Source organism: Xyrauchen texanus, chromosome 37 (genome assembly GCF_025860055.1).
Source record: "Xyrauchen texanus isolate HMW12.3.18 chromosome 37, RBS_HiC_50CHRs, whole genome shotgun sequence".
Lineage (NCBI taxonomy): Eukaryota > Metazoa > Chordata > Actinopteri > Cypriniformes > Catostomidae > Xyrauchen > Xyrauchen texanus.
In genome coordinates this window covers 16,520,830-16,539,361 of record NC_068312.1, presented here as the reverse complement: position 1 = coordinate 16,539,361, position 18,532 = coordinate 16,520,830, and the positions used below count along the sequence as shown (strand labels likewise).

Here is an 18,532-nt window from a genome sequence, read left to right as displayed (position 1 = left end):
GCGCAGTTTGTAAAATCGGGCTGCACTTTCTCTCTGTTCTCTGAACCCTCATTGTTTGAGCACTCTTCTGATGATGAGATTTGCATCATACGCTATGGTCATTTTTTTTTATTTGATAAGATAGCATTTTGTGAAGAACCAGGTGAAAAGTACATGTTTATGAACTAATAATCTGTTACATTTTACATCGGGATTTGTGTGAAAAGGAATAAAAGTTAATGTTGTAGCACTTCTAGTGTTCATTTCACAAGGAAACTGCCATGATACGTACAATGAAAAAAAAATATTTAGCAAAAATGTAGGTATAGTAATGTGATTCTGTGAGACCATGTTACGTTTGTGTGTGTTTAAGTACTTAGTCATACTTTCTTGACAGAATTGTCTCCAGAAGGGAGCAAAATTTGTCAAAGTCACCCTTTGTGTACATTTGGGAACCCTCTCATTAGGAAAAAGTTATATGTTCTTCTTATTTGTAAAAACACTAAATGTTTTCACTTAGGGGTAGGGTTAATCTTGTGTAATTACAATAAGCTTTAAAAAAATAGTCTGTACTTTATGGTGTGTTCTCATTTACATATACTGTAACTGTGTAAAGTGTGTGTGTGTGTGGGCATGTGTGTGTGGTGGGTTGGATGTTATGAGATTAATATAAAAAGGACACCGCACATCCTCACTTTTATTGATGTGCTCTTGTTGTTTTTATCAGAAATACATTTTCCATTCATTCTCCTGCTTACTTGGAGCAAATGTCACCTGCTCCTCATATTCTCTATTCTTTCATTTCTCTCTCTCTCTCTGTCTTGGTTGATGACGGATAATTGGTTGGTATGTTCTCTGTTCTCTGGTTGCAGTACCGAATGCCAGCTTTGGAGCGTTGAAATATGTCTAAACCTTAAAGAGTGTAAACCTCTCTCTTTTTATCTCTTTGCGATACAATTATAAATATGCTATATATAATCTACATGCTGTACCAAATATGTCTCCTCATTTTTATTTTCAGCTCTCAAATCTTTTCCTATTACTTTTTTAGTAGGCTAATTATATAATGACTCAAATTGGTTCATTTTTCACCCTTTTGACTGGTGGCTTCATTTCCGCAGATGAGAAGTAACAAAAAAGAGAGTGTGTGTGTGTGTGTGTGTGCCTGTGTGCGCATGTGCTTGTGTGTGTCCGTGTGTCCGTGTGTGTTGGAAGACTTTGAGAAATCTGTGTGGCGAGAGTCTGGAATGTAGATGATCTGTCCGAGGAATCCAACATGTGGAATTGTTATCACAGATGTGGCTCTGTGAAGTAACCATCAGTCTGAGTGTACCCAAATAAAGACAGCGTTTTCTTTCTCTCTCTCTTGTCAGCCAAATTAATTTGTCACTTTTGAGCCACGGCAAAGTCTTCAGCTATATCAACAAGGAGTGCTGCTTTGAGCCCCTCCATCATTGCCTCCCCCCTCTTTCTGCTCACTGCCTCTGTTGATGTTGCTCATCATTAATTTGTGCTCATCTAATGGCTCTCTTTTAGATAACCACCAATTTAAAAGCTTTGAATTCAATAGCTTGTAGTTAAATCTCTATAGATAAGACGTTGATGCTGGCTTAGATATGAATGTGTGTGCAGTTCAACAGATTTTTTTTTCCACACAAAGACTAACAGAACAAAAGACCAGAGAAGGAAGGCATTGTGGTGAATATGCACTTCCATTGCTTTGTTTCCACTGAATATTTCCACCAAAATCTAGCTCAAGGTGAAGTGTGTCATTTGTTTAATGAATAAATAAAAATTAAAAAAAAAACTCCTATCCCAGGTTGATTTCCCCGAAAAGTGTAAACAGTCAGTACCTTTACATGGACTCTACAAGTTCAATTTCAGTCGGATAAAAAAACAATAATTAGTCTGTTTGAAATGTCATTTAAACGTTTTAGTCTGCCTGTTATTTTTCAGTCCGTTTTTTGTGAAGTCAGACTAAAAGAGCTATATAATGCAAGATGCATCTTCGTCCAGCATCGGACCGCAATTAGCCTCAGTTTTGTGCAAATACTCCGACAGACAGTTGACATGTAATGTGTATTTCACCCGGCATATTTCTTATTCAAATATTCAATAATGCATTGTGCCATGTATACTTGGACAGACAGCTGATGACTGTAGCTCGACTACACAAAAAACAACTGTAGCTCGAGAAAAACTGTGTATGTAACTGTGGCTCTGTGGCAATTTCAAAACATTGCTCTTTGAGCATCCTGGACATAACAAAACTGGCTTGACCAGTGATGTGAATCTGGGACCATCTGTTTATCTGACCAATGGCCTGTTTGAAAACTGTAATTAATTTTGTTATTCCTTTCAAATCTCATCAAAATCTCAATCTGAACTCGTTTTCTATTGGAGGTTCATTACAAGGAGACCACATTGTAATCTGTTACAAAACAATAAATAAAAGGAAGCCAATCAAGTTATAATGGGCCATGGAATGTGCATGCAAAACAAGCCCAAATTATTACCAAGCGTATGTAGAAATTATATACAGTCTATATTATTATTATTATCATGAATAAATAAATCTATAAATGATAATTAAATGATATTGTATTTATTATCCAATTTATTATCAAATTAAGGAAATGTAATTAAATGTAATATTTTACAATATATCTATTTATGTTTTTATAAAAATAAAAAAAAAGATTATAAACAGATTTAGTTATCATTCACATTTCCATTCTAAATAAAATGTTTTTTTTTTTTTAATTATTATTGTCATTTATTAAGAATATATAATTTTTGTTTTGAGCCTTCCCGTAATTTGAATGGAAATTTGTTCATTTATTTCCTTATTTATTTTTGCAGGTTACAACCTCCTCATTGATATACCGTGCTTCTTGTCAAAAGTCTGCAAACACACAAACACTTACAAGGGAAACTGTAACTGCTTTAACTTTATCACAGTGCTTAGTAATTGGCCATTGTGGAGATTGAGGGCAAGATAATGCCGTGACACTTCAGGCTCTGGGGAACTGTGATAAAATAAACCTTTTTCCTCATCAGTGGTGGGTGACCCAGGAGAGTGAGAGAGAGAGAAAGAGAGCAAGGAAGGGATGTGGTGCAACAATATGGATGGGTGGAATACCGGAGGGAAAGAGAGATTGAAAAGACCGCAGAGCAGAAAGAAAAACACAGCAAAAGAAAAACAAACTCTTCTGACATCATGGAGTAATTTGGAAACTGAATGTAGGTCAAGCCCAACCTGGACTTAATGTTACTGAATTATGGAGTTATATATGTGCCAAAATGTGCAAAATTACATTTTGAGTTGAGTTCAGTACACACAATAAATACATTATGCAGTTATCAGTACAAATTATATTTACCCCATGGATTATAGGCATACCAGGAATACTGTAAGGCTTAACTTACTGTAATGTAAGTTTTTCAAAATATTGTAGCCTGGGATCATGCAATGTTAAGGATTTTTTCTTCTTCTTTTTTTTTTCTGTCTAAAACAATTGATGTTCAATATACTGTGCATTTCATTTACCCCAATCTATGACAGGAGACATAATTAACCTCTTTTCCTTTTCTTCTGTTTCTTCTTATTAATACATTTTGCCTGAAGGATTGTAGTAGAATGCATAAACTTAATTAAAAACAGCATACTGAACATGTCAAGATACCCCATGCAAACATAAACAGCTTTTCTAATTTATTATCAAGAATAGAATATGCTAATTTAGGCAATACTTATAATATTATATAATATAATATTATTCATAATATTTATAATATACAAGGCTGTCGAGAAAAAAAAAAAAGAGGAGAGGACACACTAAAGGTGGTGGACAAAATACCATTTTATATTAAAGAAAATAAGATTTAATGTAATAATAACAAAAAGAAGATTCAGTTGTTCTAGATCCAGGGAAGACTCTAATCTGGTCACATTTATTTAAATAAACTGATCTCTCAGAATATCCTTTGGGGTAGATCAAAGTCAAATTTATTTCCCCAAAAGTACACTATTACATTAGTCTTGAAGAGTTTTATACATGGGAGAGATTAAATTAATATAATTTCAGATAAAAGTAGTAACTAACATGGCACAAGCGCAAGTGTAACTTGGTAACCTAGATAACCAAATACTAACCAAGAGAACCATAATAAGAGAGCTAGCCAGAGAGTAAGCTAGTTAGTAAGCCTATTGGCAGTATACTGACTAAAATATATAGTTCATAAAGGCTATATAATAAGAGTTAAGTCAGCAAAAAAGCTGCGTTCATGTCGTCATAGTGTGATACGCATATCCTTTCTTTAAAACGAACTTTCCCCTTCTCCTCCTCTTATTTTTATTAGCAGTATGATCTGTGGTCTAGTCAGACAAACAAAATTAACCACCTCATCTCTGATTGGCTGAAATTCTGGCACATTATAATGCTGTAAACTTGTTGAGCAAACAAGCAGTCTAAGCTATGAGCGCCCGCAGAGTGGGTTGTAGGAGAGAGTGAGTGAGTGACATCATGCACACGCAAAAAACAATGGAGTTACATCATTTCAGAAATCTGTGCAAATTCCCATTCAAATAAACAAAATACATTTATTTTTGTTTGCTCTAAGTGAATTAATCTTTGCGAGGAGATACATTGCTTTACAAAACTGAGTTCACCCACATGCAAAATACCTTACAAAATACAGAAAAGTTTTGTGTGCTCAAAATAAAATCTTGTGTGTGCGCAGAATTGTGGCACACATGTAACTCCATACTAAATTACCCATAGGACACATTTCCAGTCAGATAAACAATATTTTTTTTTTAGAGAAGATAGCTGGTGGTTGCCAAGTTATAAAGTAGTAATAAATACAGATGTCATAGAAATTTCCTCAGCAAACAGCATGCTATATCAACATCATTCTTGAGGTAATCATCAACAGTTTCTTCATTTGAATCTCTCACTCTCTCTTTCACCCCCTTTCGCTCAATGTGGAAGAGCATGAGAACAACCTTCGATGCTATGTGAAAAATGACTGACTTGGGCTTATGAATTTTTTTTATGCCAGCTCTCTGAAGGTTACCCTGACAGACATCCGTGGTAAATGTCAACATGCAAATCTGACTTACAAACACATGCTAACAGAGAATATCAACACAGGGTAAGGATATGATGTTGCTGTGTCAGAGAATCATCCTGTGAGATCAATGCTGAGGCTGAACATATTGTTTTATTTTAAAGCAGGGACACATGTAATGAGCAGGCAAAGTTATGTATGCTTACAATAAAAAACATTGAGTACACAATGGATTGCATTTCCCTGATTGAATAAAGGAGCTGCCCACACAAACAATGTGCCTTTAGCAGTTCACCATAATTTACAAAGAGGGATGGAAACAATACTCTCTTGACATATAAGGATCCTTTGATAGACTGTGTTTGTAAAAGTTTGATTAATTTTGGAAAGTCATGGATGCATGGGTGTCAGTGCCGCTGTGGGTGGTTGAGCCGCAGAGAAAAGGATTCAGATCATTAGAGAAACCACAGGTGAGCCCACAGTGTGATCTCCCTGACACTATTCTTCAATGTTAAAACACTGTATCCACAGCTTGTGTCTCCACAGGCTTCAAATAGCCCAGATGTGGAGGGCCTGGAGAGATACAGCACAGGGGGTTCACCACATTAGTGTTTGTAAGAGCTCTTTGTGAATAATGTGTGTGTGTGTGTGTTATGTGGTAACATCACTGTAATGATATTTTAGCTGGATATGAGAACTGCCAATAGATTGTTAGGCCATGTTAAACTGTTTTAGGTCATTTTGTAGACTCGTGTTTGTGGTCTAAATAAATACAAGTTTCAAATACATAGTTCTGGTATTTTTGAACTCCTGTGTTTACAATCATTCTTGCACCACTGACATATCTGCAAATGTATGCAACATACATAAAACCTTTGCCATTCTTAAGTTGTTGATGGAAATGCTAAACATGTTTTTTTTTTACCCAATTTCATTCAGAAATCAACAAAGCTATAAAATAATAGAATAAATGATAGAAAATGTCAATCTGTGCAAATAATGAAAATAGGTTGTTCAACTACACAGTTGCTACTTCTAACTGCAACAAATTCTGACACGTTAAAAAGTTCATATTTTGTTGGTCAGGGAATTTCATCGCCTTGCAAAGCAATAACAACAACAACAAATAAAAAAAATCAACACTCTTTGCAGTTAAAAATAGCTTTGCTTATTCGCAGTGCGATTCGGTGGTAATGTTCGCTCCATGTGTGAATGGCTCCATAAGAATCCATTGTTTCGATACAAATTTTAATCGTGGCAAATTTGGTGTGCAAAGGCCTTAACACTTGTCCTTTTGCTCCACCCACACATTTTGCTCTATATATAATTTTTTTTTTTAATGTGAGCACTTTGGTTGGTGCCCTCTAAATGTCTGCCTGCTTGAAAATAATATATATATATATATATATATATATATATATATATATATATATATATATATATATATATATAAATGCAATATGCAAATACACATCTTTATATTCTCTCGATATCTTGTAATCAGATATGTGATTTGTAGTGATTAGCATTACATAGCATGGGACCTATTTTCAAATAGAGCACTGGCCCTTTAAGAGCTGAGAAACTGCAATTGACGTCCAGCGGTCTTTCGCTAAACCAGCAGTAGCAGTCACTCACTCACTCTAGTCAGCTCGCGAACAGCAAAGATTATCTCACAGTCGCTTGGTGTATTGACATCCACCGTTGTGATAACAAAAAACAACTATACAGAATGGGCACAAATAGCTCTTCTCGAATCACAGGCGGTTGGAGATAAGAGGGTTGAAACGCGAATAAGATAAACAGAGGGATTCGGGTATAAAACGGACGAAGAGCGAGAGAGCGCGAGAGAGGCTCAGTTACTCACGCGACACGCGCGCGACGCTGGAGTGGAATCGGGGCTGACACCGCCGATGACGGAAACACCGCCGTAGCTAACCTTTCATGTGGATTACTTGCGGAAATTTCTTCATTTGTCACTCCTCAGAAACTACAAAGACGTCCGGTAGCGGCAGACCTTCACCTTCCGTGTAGAGGTAAATTAAAACATGACCGTTTGCTTGAGTTCATCAGCCCTTAATCTGTTTCTCGGAGCAGTTATCGAGGTCCTCCACTGATCCCTGTGGCCACTGCAGCCATAGATCGAACAAGGCGGAAATCAATCCCTACTTGAAGACTGGCCGGCTAGTTAGCATAGCTAGCAACGTTTGTGAGGTAACATGAAATTTGGTTGATTTTTGAGTTCTGAGCCGACACATTTAGTCATGTGCTGAATGGGCACGTTTATCATTGTATATGTTGTTTTGCACAGCACGTTTAGTGGGGTTCTCTGGGCGGCTGTGGAGAGCTGATTTAGCTCTATTTATTTGATAATTTTTTCAGAACAAGGAACAATACAGCAGTTACAGTTTATCATTTCCACATGGGATCTCTGGGAATAAAACGACAAAATATGTTGTTGAGGTGAATTTACAATCGTATTTAACAAGACCGATATAAAAACAACTAAATAAAGGAACATGATTTAATGAAGAGCTATTTTTATTGTTAACCCATTTTAAAAACTCGTAGGAGATGCAAAGATGTGGAATTTTGGTTGGAAATTTGCTGATTTTATTAATGCACAATGCTTACCATGCAGAATGTTCAAGTTTACCTACACAATCTCATCTTTTTCTCGTTTGTGTTGGTCAAGGTGCTTATCGTTAATTTTGAAGGATTTATTTGGTTGTTATTGTATGCAACGCCTTGTTAACGCCAGAAGATTTGAATGTGCACTGTTATGTGTTTCGTTATCATTTGTATTTAGGAATTTTACAATTCTTGGTCAACGTCTCAGTTTTAGTCGAGGGAATTCAATACCCGTACTGCATCATGGTTTTGGTTTTTATAAATAATGAATATCATGCTTTTACGAATGGTGTTTCAGTAATCATTGCATTTCTCAGTTAATGTTCTTGTGAATTTAAATATAATAGGTTGGTTTGACAGAAGTGTGTTTTGAGCATGGCTATGCATAGTCAGACATGTTTAAAGGTCATGTTATTGATGTATGGGGATGCATATTTGGAGAATGAGCACGTTAAGTCACGTACTTAAATGAGCTTCACAACTGTTTACACCGCTTTTTTGTTACACCATCCGCTACTTAAAAGGAGTAGTTCACCCAAATATGAAAATGATCTAATCATTTACTCATCCTCATGCCACCCCATATGTGTATGACTTTCTTCTGCAGAAGTTTTTTGTAAGAATAACTCCACTCTGTAGGTCCATAAAATGCAAGTGAATGGTGACCAAAACTTTGAAGCTCTATAAAGCACATGAAGGCAGCATAAAAGTAATCCATACAACTCAACCCATGTCTTCTGTTTTCTAATCAGTTTTGGGTGAGAACAGACCAAAATATCCTTTTTCATTATAAATCTTGACATCAGCAGTCTCAATCATGATTTCAAGCTCAATTACACTTCCAAGCGCCATCTAGCACTCTGTGTACGTGTCAAACACTAGGAAGTGTAAAAGTGTTTGAATGATTGTGCCTGGAGACTGCTATGGCAAGATGTAGTCTACAGTGAAAAGGAGTTACATTTTGGTCTGTTTTCACCCAAAACAGATTATTTTGCTTCTGAAGACATGGATTAAAACAATGGAGTCGTATGGATTACTTTTATTGTGTTTTTTGCTGCTTTCAAAATTTGGTCACCAATCACTTTTTTTTTTGTATGGACCTACTAAAGCTGAGATAATCTCCTAAAATGTTTATTTGTGTTCTGCTGTAGAAAGTCACTGATGAGACAGTTTATATTTTTGGGTGGCTTTTTTTTTAAAAACTATTCCTTAAAGGTTGCATTGTGTTTATATGTATGCAGCAGAGATTCTGGTTTCCTTTTTTTTACTGTAAATATCACTTGCTGTGTTTCGTAAAGTGTTGACAAGTCTTATGTACACACAATGGGCAAACACTATAATTTGTGGTCCTGCCCTCCCCCATCAAAAAACAACTTCATAGCCTGCTGGTGAGGCTGGGACTACACTCACTCACTTGCCATGTCTCGGATGTTGTTATTAAGGGTCAATAAATCATAGTGAATACCAAATTGTCAACAGCTGTTGATTTGCACATTAAAGGCAGTGAAATTTGAAAAATGGAGGGCACACAGTTTGTCTATTAGTGTAATTGGAAATGGGCCAGGGAAGGACTTGATTCTTTTGAGCAGAATTCTTTCCTTCTGTACATTTAGAAAAGAACAAAGCCAAGTGTCATAAGTGAACCAGCAAGATGCCTGAACCCAAAACAGAACTGGCCTCAGACAACCTATTTGCTCTGCTGGGCTGCCAGAACTCGTGGAAAGGAAACAACCGATTTGAACTCCAGTTCCACCACTCTGTTAATTGAAAAAAAGATATTCTAACTCGCTCCCCTCTCCTCACTGCTCAATGAAGATTAAAGAATCAGCTATTTTTTTAAGTATCATCTCATGAAATGTGGAGCCAGATCCCACCACTTTATCTCTGTCTGCTTTCAAAATGCTGTGCGCAAACTTCTGTACATGGTCCACAGCAGTAGTGCAGCTGCAAGCTTAATTACAGCAGGTCTTTTTTTAACCAAAGTCAGATGCTTTGTTTATCCTCATATGAACTGTGGAACATTCTCAATAGAATTCAGGGACAAGATAAGAGGTGTTTTAGTTTTCAAGTTGTTCATCCTTACTCTGTTGTGAGCATTCTTCATTTTGATGAATGAGCAGCTGGAGTAGAACATCTGAAAAATTAACCATATTTAAAAAAGCACTACTGTTTTAGCAACCATGGCTTCTTGGCTCTTTTTCATATTAATGTTACACACAATGTTGTCTGTGGACCCCAGTTAGCTGGGTTGGACATATATGGATTTTGTCATAGTGGTGGCCTGCTATGTGTTTTGTGCATTTTAGGGATAGGCATTCATCAATAATTTGGTATTTGAATATTTTAGTTAATAAAAAACGAATATTCAAATATTCTATTATTTAAATGAAGTTAATTTCTGTTTCTAATTACATTAAAAACAAGCTTGTATCATGTCCTGTGTTTGTTGTTGTTGTTGTTGTTGTTTTTTTTAATTTTATATTTAAACAAGCAATGCATAAAAACATAAAAATAATAGAATAGAAGCAATTAAGCTAACGCGAAGCGAACAAAAATAAACAGCTAATTAATCAGACTGATGCAGTTAATGTACAGGACGAGTATAAACACTCTGCATATAATAGTTATCATGTTTATATTGTATCTCATCTCGTGTCATATTTTTGTTGAGAAAAACAAGCATGTCTACATGCTCAGTAAATTATACCCACCAGTTTAAATGATGGAATGTCCCTTACCTCAGCTAGCATAGTCTTTCTCGGATGCCATGTTTGTTTACAGAAGCATCACAGGGATTACGATGCTACGGGGAAGCTGCTTTCTGACGAGCTGCACATATATGAGAGTAAAGTGTTCACCGCTTATCCAGTATATTTAAACAGGAACCCAGCTTTCTCACAGTAAGCCACATTCTCACAATAACCCTTGTTCTGGTGTCCATCTGAATGTATGGACATATCTGAACGTTTGCTCAACAAATGTGATCAACTAGTGTCCACACTCAACAGCGCCACCCAGTGTATTCTGTTATAACTGCCAGTTTTAGTTTGTGTGTTCCAGATTTAACTTGCATCTCAATGTATATGTGGCCAGCAAAGCAAAACTTTGCGAAATTCGATTAGTATTTTTACTATTCAAATAATTATTGCAGAAGGAATATTTTAATATTCAACTACTCGTGCACATCCCTTGTGCATTTATTCCTGAAGGTTCATTTTCATCCTGATTAGCCATGTCCATGTTGACAGTATGTATATCTGCCTCAGCTTCTGAGACAATCAGTCCACGCATTTTATCATGTGGCTCGCCGTGCATGACACTGCGGTGACTCAGCATGTGGATGCTCATGGTACTCTGCAATCCACACACAACGGACCATGTGCACCATTGAGTGCAAGAACCACTAATCATGACCACGAGGAGGTTACCCCATGTGACTCTACTCTCCCTAGTTCCGGGACAATTTGGTTGCTTAGGAGACCTGGCTGGAGTCACTCAGCACACCCTGGATTCGAACTTGAGATTCCAGGTGTGGTGGTCCATGTCAATACTTGCTGAGCTTCCCAGGCCCCTTGACAGTATGTATCTCTTAGATAATTGTATTGAGTTTTATGAAGTGAAGTTTTAATTATCTTACTAAACATAGCCTAATATAATTATGACCTGCTTTAAATGTGATAATCTAGATTAATAAAATAACAGCATATCACATATAACACCAAATAGACCAATACAATTCACCAACACATTAACAGAAATTTATGACAGTTTCTTATAGTGAATTAGCACCAGTTTGCTGCTTTTATATAGCTTCCAACTTATACTTTCAATTAAATATTCCTTCCCTGTTCACATGGACAATTTTGCAGGTATTTTGGGTTGGTGAATAGCACTTTTGGAAGCTGTGAAACAAGTGGTTTCCTTTCACCCATATTTGTGTTTAGTTCTGCTGCCAATAGGTCACTGCTATCAGCAGCAGTTGTAAAACAGGCACAGTTAGATAAGACAGAATTAATGGAGATCCCCCAGTGGTGGAGTGGAATCAGCGTGACGTTACTGGTAGTGCTGCGTGTGTAAAGTTGATTCTGTTTTTGTTGTCTGAGTGAGGCAATAATACCCCATTTTTGCTTTTGGTAGCACCATATCTAGAGGCTAGTTCACGTCAGTCATGTATATAGGCCCAAAGCATTTTTACTTTTAAACCTTTGGCAGAATATGAGAGCTCGGAAAGTAAAAAAGTGCTACATTTTGGACATGAAAATTAAATTGCCATTGTTGTTTTTTTATTTGTATATTTTTGTTTGTTAGAGGCTAAATTGCTGCATGTTTTCTGGCCATGGAGGGTATGTTTTGAACAATGCTAAATACATTTTACCAAAATGTTTTAATATATGATCACTTTATTCTATCAAAATTGAGCCTGAATGATCACATAAGCCATAAGGCAGAGTTTTGAACTTATTCGCATGGCTTCTGTCCTGCACTTGTGGTGGTCGGTGTGTGTTGTAAACATGTGGCCTTGGCCATGTTTGATTGCTAAAAAGGCCAGGATAAATGTGCTACAAATGCCATTTTGACTATTTAACTAATGACCACATGCTGATGGTTGAAGGTAGGGGGGAGTCCTTGTTTTTGTCTGTGAGGGCTATGTGTGTGTTAGTGGGTGGTGCTCAATCATTTGAATACATCTTAAGAAGGTCATTTGAACTTGAATGTCTGGTGGTTTGTTGTCAACTATCTGCAGAGGCAGATTGGGTCTTTAATCTGACACCAATTTTGTATGTCCTTGTTTTAGAGGGCTAGAAGCAAGAAAAGCATTCTGTAACATGATGAAACAAGTGCTCTACTTGTGATATGGTATTTATGAAGATCCGAGATAAACTTGTGAGATCGCAAAGGAAAAACATACTCCACAAGAATGAAGATACAGCATGAAATGATGCATGCTGCCTTCAGTCGTACAATTGACCAAATCATAAACAAATGGAAAAACACTTAAGGGAGTACAGGGACCATAAGAAAGACATAAGCAAAAGCGACAGTGGAGGAAGCAACAATGTTTTGTACTTGGACACCGACCAGCCTGTTAATTAAGTGGGGCATTGAATTCAGCCAGTAATGCTCATGATAAACAGTGAATTCCCGGTGTCCTCTACAGCTGATCTCAGTAAGTTGTTATATTTTCAAATTTTTTTATCTTTTCTTTCACTGTTGTCATCTTATTTTGTGCATTGTTTTGTTCTTTAAGGGGATTTTTTTCACATCTATCTGTAATGTAAAACGGTGGGATTCTCAATCAATAATACTTTACCAATTATATACTATGGCAAAAATCCAAATACAACCATCTGCTATACCAATGTGTTAATAATGTCACCGTTTGGCTCTCGGGTCAGTGGAAAAGTGCGGCCAGTTTATGATAGGCTCCAGATTTCCCCAGCCAAGAACCAGCGGAGCACCGGCTCGGCACAACAACCATTGCAATTTCGGTGGAAATGGACTACTCTACTCTCCTATGCCTCCATTTTTATCTCTACAATCAGTACCTCTTTTCTTTGCTACACAATGGTGACTTTGAACACATAACCTCAGCTAAAAATAACACCGAAGTCTTTCAGAATTTTTGTACTGATTATGACCTGCGTAATATTTAAGATAACATATGCATGCTAGTTAAGAGAAGAAAATGAAATGGAATAAGACCATTCTGCCTTAACTCCACCCAAGCCCTGCTGTCAGCTTTACACTATTTAACTGAATTGTTGCTTATGTTTATCACATAAATCCATCATATTCACATCAGCAGCATTTTGTGAGTATTTCCTGATAAGCAAAATAGAACGGCCACAACTCCCTTTTTACTAACAGCTTTATTTCCTTCTGATGGAATATACATTCTGGTGTCACCAGTCAAGAAAGATAGGTGCTGAAAATGGCTTTCATGCTGCATTAAATGCACCTCCAAAAATGTGTAGTTCTCAGAGTTCTGGTGCGTTCCCTCGTACACTCCAGTCTAAATAGGGTTTGTTTTTAATTCCTTTGCTTATGATCCAATTTCTGCTCATGATCTCTGCCTCAGGCCATTATCTTTATCTCTTATGTTAAAGCTCAGTAAGGAGGAGGTAAAGAATATAGTGCAGCTGTAATGTACTGTTACTGTATTTTCGCACATTCTTCTATTCGGCAGCATACTCCGAAGATCTGCACTTTTTTAGCCATCAGTAGTGGTGTCAAGTGATGGTGGTCTGTGGAGAAAGTCACTGTCTACACAGCCACATTGAGAGTGGCTGCTACCTCTCTTGACATTTTCAAGAATCTGGGGCCAGTTGCACCAGCTATACATAAGTTACAACTTAGCCTAGTTAAATGGGCACTAAGTCACATTTTATGCACTATTAAATATTTGAATGTAGTATGTAACCCTATGTATAAACTAAATATTTATGGAAACCTCTGACCAGGAATTGGTTGGAATAAAAAAAGCAGACTGATATTTTATGACATCAGTGAACTTCTGTTTTGCGTGACTTCAATTTACAGTATTATGTTGATATTTATACTCATTTACATTTACAAGAGAAAAAAACCAGAACTTTACTTTTAAGTGGCTCTTCAGCATGAAAACCGTTCTAATGGTGCAGCTTTCAGGGTATGTTGCCCGGTGTCGAGTTTCAACACATTCAAAATATATATAGGATATTAAAATTATTATATGTCTATTTTTCCATCCTGTTGTATTAGTATTTAGTTATCCTTATTTATTTTAGATACAGTCCCTATATATTATTTACACAGGGCAAATTGACTTATATCATATATTAATGGGGATATCATTTATTACAGCTGACAGTTACATGAGAAAGCAAAGTTTGAACATCAACCGTAACATTATTAAATTGAAATTCATGGCTTTTTAACATTTCTGTGCACAAATTTGAAGGCTTTTTATTGGATCAATAGTAAAGTAAATAAGTGTAAACGTCATATTATGCAGCTACACATTACTTTATGGAGAGCATACAACCTACTAGTTAAGTCTACCTTAAGAACAGGTGGTGCAACCAAATTAAGCACTTACTTGGTTACAAACTAACTAGATGTTACTGAGCCCATAGTGTCAAATTTATGTCCCAACTTACGTGAAACCTTACGCACAGCTGGTGCAACACTACTCCGGAGAGCTGCTAGTGAATGGACTATAAATGTAGGTGTGCATGTCTGTTTATGTTCATGTTAGTGCATGTGGCAATGGATATCAATTTCAGTATGTATTTAGAGGGTGATTGTGCTGTTGAAATATACAATAAATGACTGTATTGAGTATGGATGTTTTCTTCTGAGTGAACTTTCTGTGTGGCATTGAAGAAACTTACTGAAGTCATAGTAGATATGGCTGTGGGTTTTGAAGAACAACAGAAACAGAGCAGTCATGACTGCCTTTCAACATTGATAGTAAAATGTAATGAGCAGTTGGGCTCTGCGGAAAATATTGATTTTGTAATGCATTGTGTTTGAGGTCTCTGCTGTATATGTGTATTCCTTTTGCTTTTTCTTTTATGTATCAATTTAGCAGTGCAGTTATATCATTGTGTCAGATTAGTCTCTGTATGCGAAGCCATTATCAAATAATTAATGGCAGGAATCCTCTTAAAGAGGTTAAGTTCATTTTTGGAATGCTGAATAGATAGAATTACTCATCAAAGCAGAAGGGATGATTTGGTTATCTCTAGTGATGCGCCGGAATGTAAATTCTTGGCTGAAACCGAAAATACTGGACACACTGGGCTGAAAACCGAAAATTTTAAATTAGATGTTGTTTTAAATATTTAAATTCTAAATCATTAGGGATGCACTTAAACCACTTTTTGTACACTTTTCAGTACAAAATAGAGTAAACAGAGAAGAATTACTTTGAAAATGTGTAATTAAGAACTTTTATTGTTAACTACTGAATTAACAGTGATTCCAGTGAAAAGCTTCAGTGAACATGAAGCCAACTCTATTGCCACCACATTGTATGTGGACCTGGAATGTGGAATGGATTCTTTAGTGGATCTCTTTTGTTCAATTTAGTTGTGATTGATAGGATATCACATTACTATTACAGGACCCTATAAAATCCGGGCCCTGTAATAGTAATTTTATTTTTTCCCAAATTCCGTTTTTTCCGTTTTAATTTTTGAAAATTCCGTTTTTTCCGTTTTAATTTTTGCGAATTCAGTTTTTTTACCCTTTACTGTTATTTCAGTCGTAAAAAGAGTGTGCTTTTAATGTTAATGATTAAAATGTACACAAATAAAACAGGAATGACCTTAAATTTATTGAGGTAACAAACATCACATTTACTCAGTACTTTTACTGCATGATGCAACATAACACTGCACTCTAAGTACTAACAAAATATTAATGGTTATGAACCAATGGTTATAAATAAAAGTGCTCCATTAGCTTTTTCTTTCAAGTAAAAAAATATGACACTCTCAATTTCTCGGCTCTGTACTCAGGGCTTAGCGTCGTGTTTCTCAACTTTTTCGCCAAAAGCGGAGCTGTGGAGTGCCGCTTCGCCATTTTTTCATTGTTTTGATGGGGGAGGGTGAGGGGGAGCTGAAATGACGGAGCGGGAGGGGTTGTGTCGCCCAGATTTGCGTCCCCCGGTGTGCATTTCCCCCAGACATACGTTCTTCTCCCACACAAACACGGAATTTCATTTCAAATGTAAAAATTCCGCGAAATTCTGCGTTTACACCAGATTCCGCGTTAATTTGCCAATTCCGCATTTCCGTCCGCGATTCCGTGATCGCGGAAATTATAGGGCCCTAAATAAGGGTGTTTTTAATTGTCAGTGATTTTTTTGGAAATCTGTTAACTTCTCCTTTTTTTTGTCATTTCAAACAGAGATGGGTGATTAAACTGACAGTTTAGCCACTGTTAGAATCAAAGTGTTGCTTTTCCAGCAGATCTTTATCTTTCATTCCTGAGTTTTTAGTTTAACTCCGCTTGTCTTTCATGACAACCCATTGCACTTCAACCTCTATATCAGGGTAGACATTGTGTGTGTGGGGGCTGATTATCATCCATCTAATCTGGTGTCTTCATTTTTGTACATCTATTCCCCTCCTTTCTCTGCAGCAATAGTGATTACTGAAGCAGTTGTCTGAGTAGTGTATTGATGATGACCCCCTCTCTCTCTCTGCCTCAGGGTTTTGTACTCACTGGCCCATTATGAAATGGGCAGCTTCTTATGAAACAGGATGTGAGGGGTGGATGGATTTTGAGGGGCAGAGCATGCGAGTTACAGCAGGTGTGTCTGTGTATCTGTAGGAGTTAGTGAAATTGGCACATTTGTAAAGTTGGAAATTGGAATCAAAACATGCTGCACCATCCTGCTATCAGACATTTAGCCTTGTCCATTAACATGCACACCAGTAGGTCTGTCACGATAACTAATTTTGTTGGATGATATATTGTCCCAGAAATTATTTCGGTAAATTAAATTGTAATTTTAAGACCCTTTTATGCCACTGATATAATGATAATATAATAGCAAAATATTGCAAGAATACCCTTTCAAAGAGCAATGAACATTTCATTCTTAAGAATATTCAGACATTGGAATCGGAATGTCAAAATAAATGTAATCGGTAAGGCCCCTCTTCATCTCCAACTGTTTGTTATAGATGAGCTTTTAGATTGCAGGGCTCGACATTAAGCATTGTGATGTGCTTGCCCTTCAGACAAGTAAATTGGTTATTAACTTAAAAACAAATTAGCTGTAAAAATGGCTGTTTAACTCTTTCCCCGCCAAACACGGAATTTTTCCGGGTTTTATGAAAAAACGCTTCCCCGCCAAACACGGAATTTTCCGGGTTTCCGTGTTTTAGGTGGTATACAGTAAGGAAGACCCGCACGCATGTTTTGAAAGAGTACGCAACTCTTTGATCAAAGAAACAGACTGCGATCGTCTCAAACATGAAGTGGAACACCATACTAATACTAAAGCACTTGTTTGATAAAAATGCCTTTTTCTCAGCTTTTTGTCCGAAATGTTGTTTTTGACAAAACCTACCTCTGTTCAAGTGGCAATAAAAAAAGAACAAATGAAGATAAAATAAAATCGTTTTTTTTGCCTAAAAGCAGAGGCTCAGATCTTTATTCTGATGTATAGCATCTTCATATATTCATGGAAGAAAATATTCGCGGGCCATTAAAGTTTAGCGAAAATCGTCAAAAACCCTGGCGGTGGCTGGCAACTCTTTTTAAAAACGCTGGCGGGGAAAGAGTTAATGTTAAAAAAATTCATTAAAATTCTAACTAATCCGGAGAAAGTACAATATTTATTGAATACTGTATGTGGGTCGTTGACAAATAACATAACTGTGAACTTTTATCAAGATTGAAGATTTATCAACATATGAAGGATGCACAAATCAGAATCCTGTGCAGAATTTCAGACACTGTAGATTATTTTTAACAGCAGGATATGTTTTTTATTTATTTATTTTAAATAAGTGACACAGGCATACACTAAATGACAAATAATCCCAGTATTTTTTTAAATCATTATAAAGGTTTCAATCAGCCAACTTGTCCGGTTGGGCAAGTAAAATTAACTTTGACTCGCCCTTGCAAAAATCTACTTATCCCGGACAAGCGTTAATGTGGAGCCCTGAGATGTATTGCCACTTTTTGTTTTCACCGTTTTTAAACAAAGTCGATATACCGGCTCGTTTACATTAATGGGCTCTCCTCTCTAATTCGGCTTAAACCAAAATGTTCTCACACTGGAGCTCTGGAATGCTGCTTTGAAACCAAGTCCATTTGGATTTATTCTTCCAAACTTTCTAGCTGG

The 18,532-nt window shown here is 36.6% G+C and overlaps 1 protein-coding gene across 1 annotated transcript in view; it reads left to right on the top strand.

Moving 5' to 3' along the window:
• The first annotated feature begins 6,671 nt into the window (after positions 1-6,671).
• Positions 6,672-18,532, top strand: part of LOC127630694 (nuclear receptor corepressor 2-like) — a 168,849-nt gene continuing 156,988 nt past the window's right edge. The window contains exon 1 of the mRNA XM_052108404.1: positions 6,672-7,088. The gene's annotated coding sequence lies outside the window, so the exon portion shown is untranslated. The remainder of the gene's footprint in view (positions 7,089-18,532) is intronic.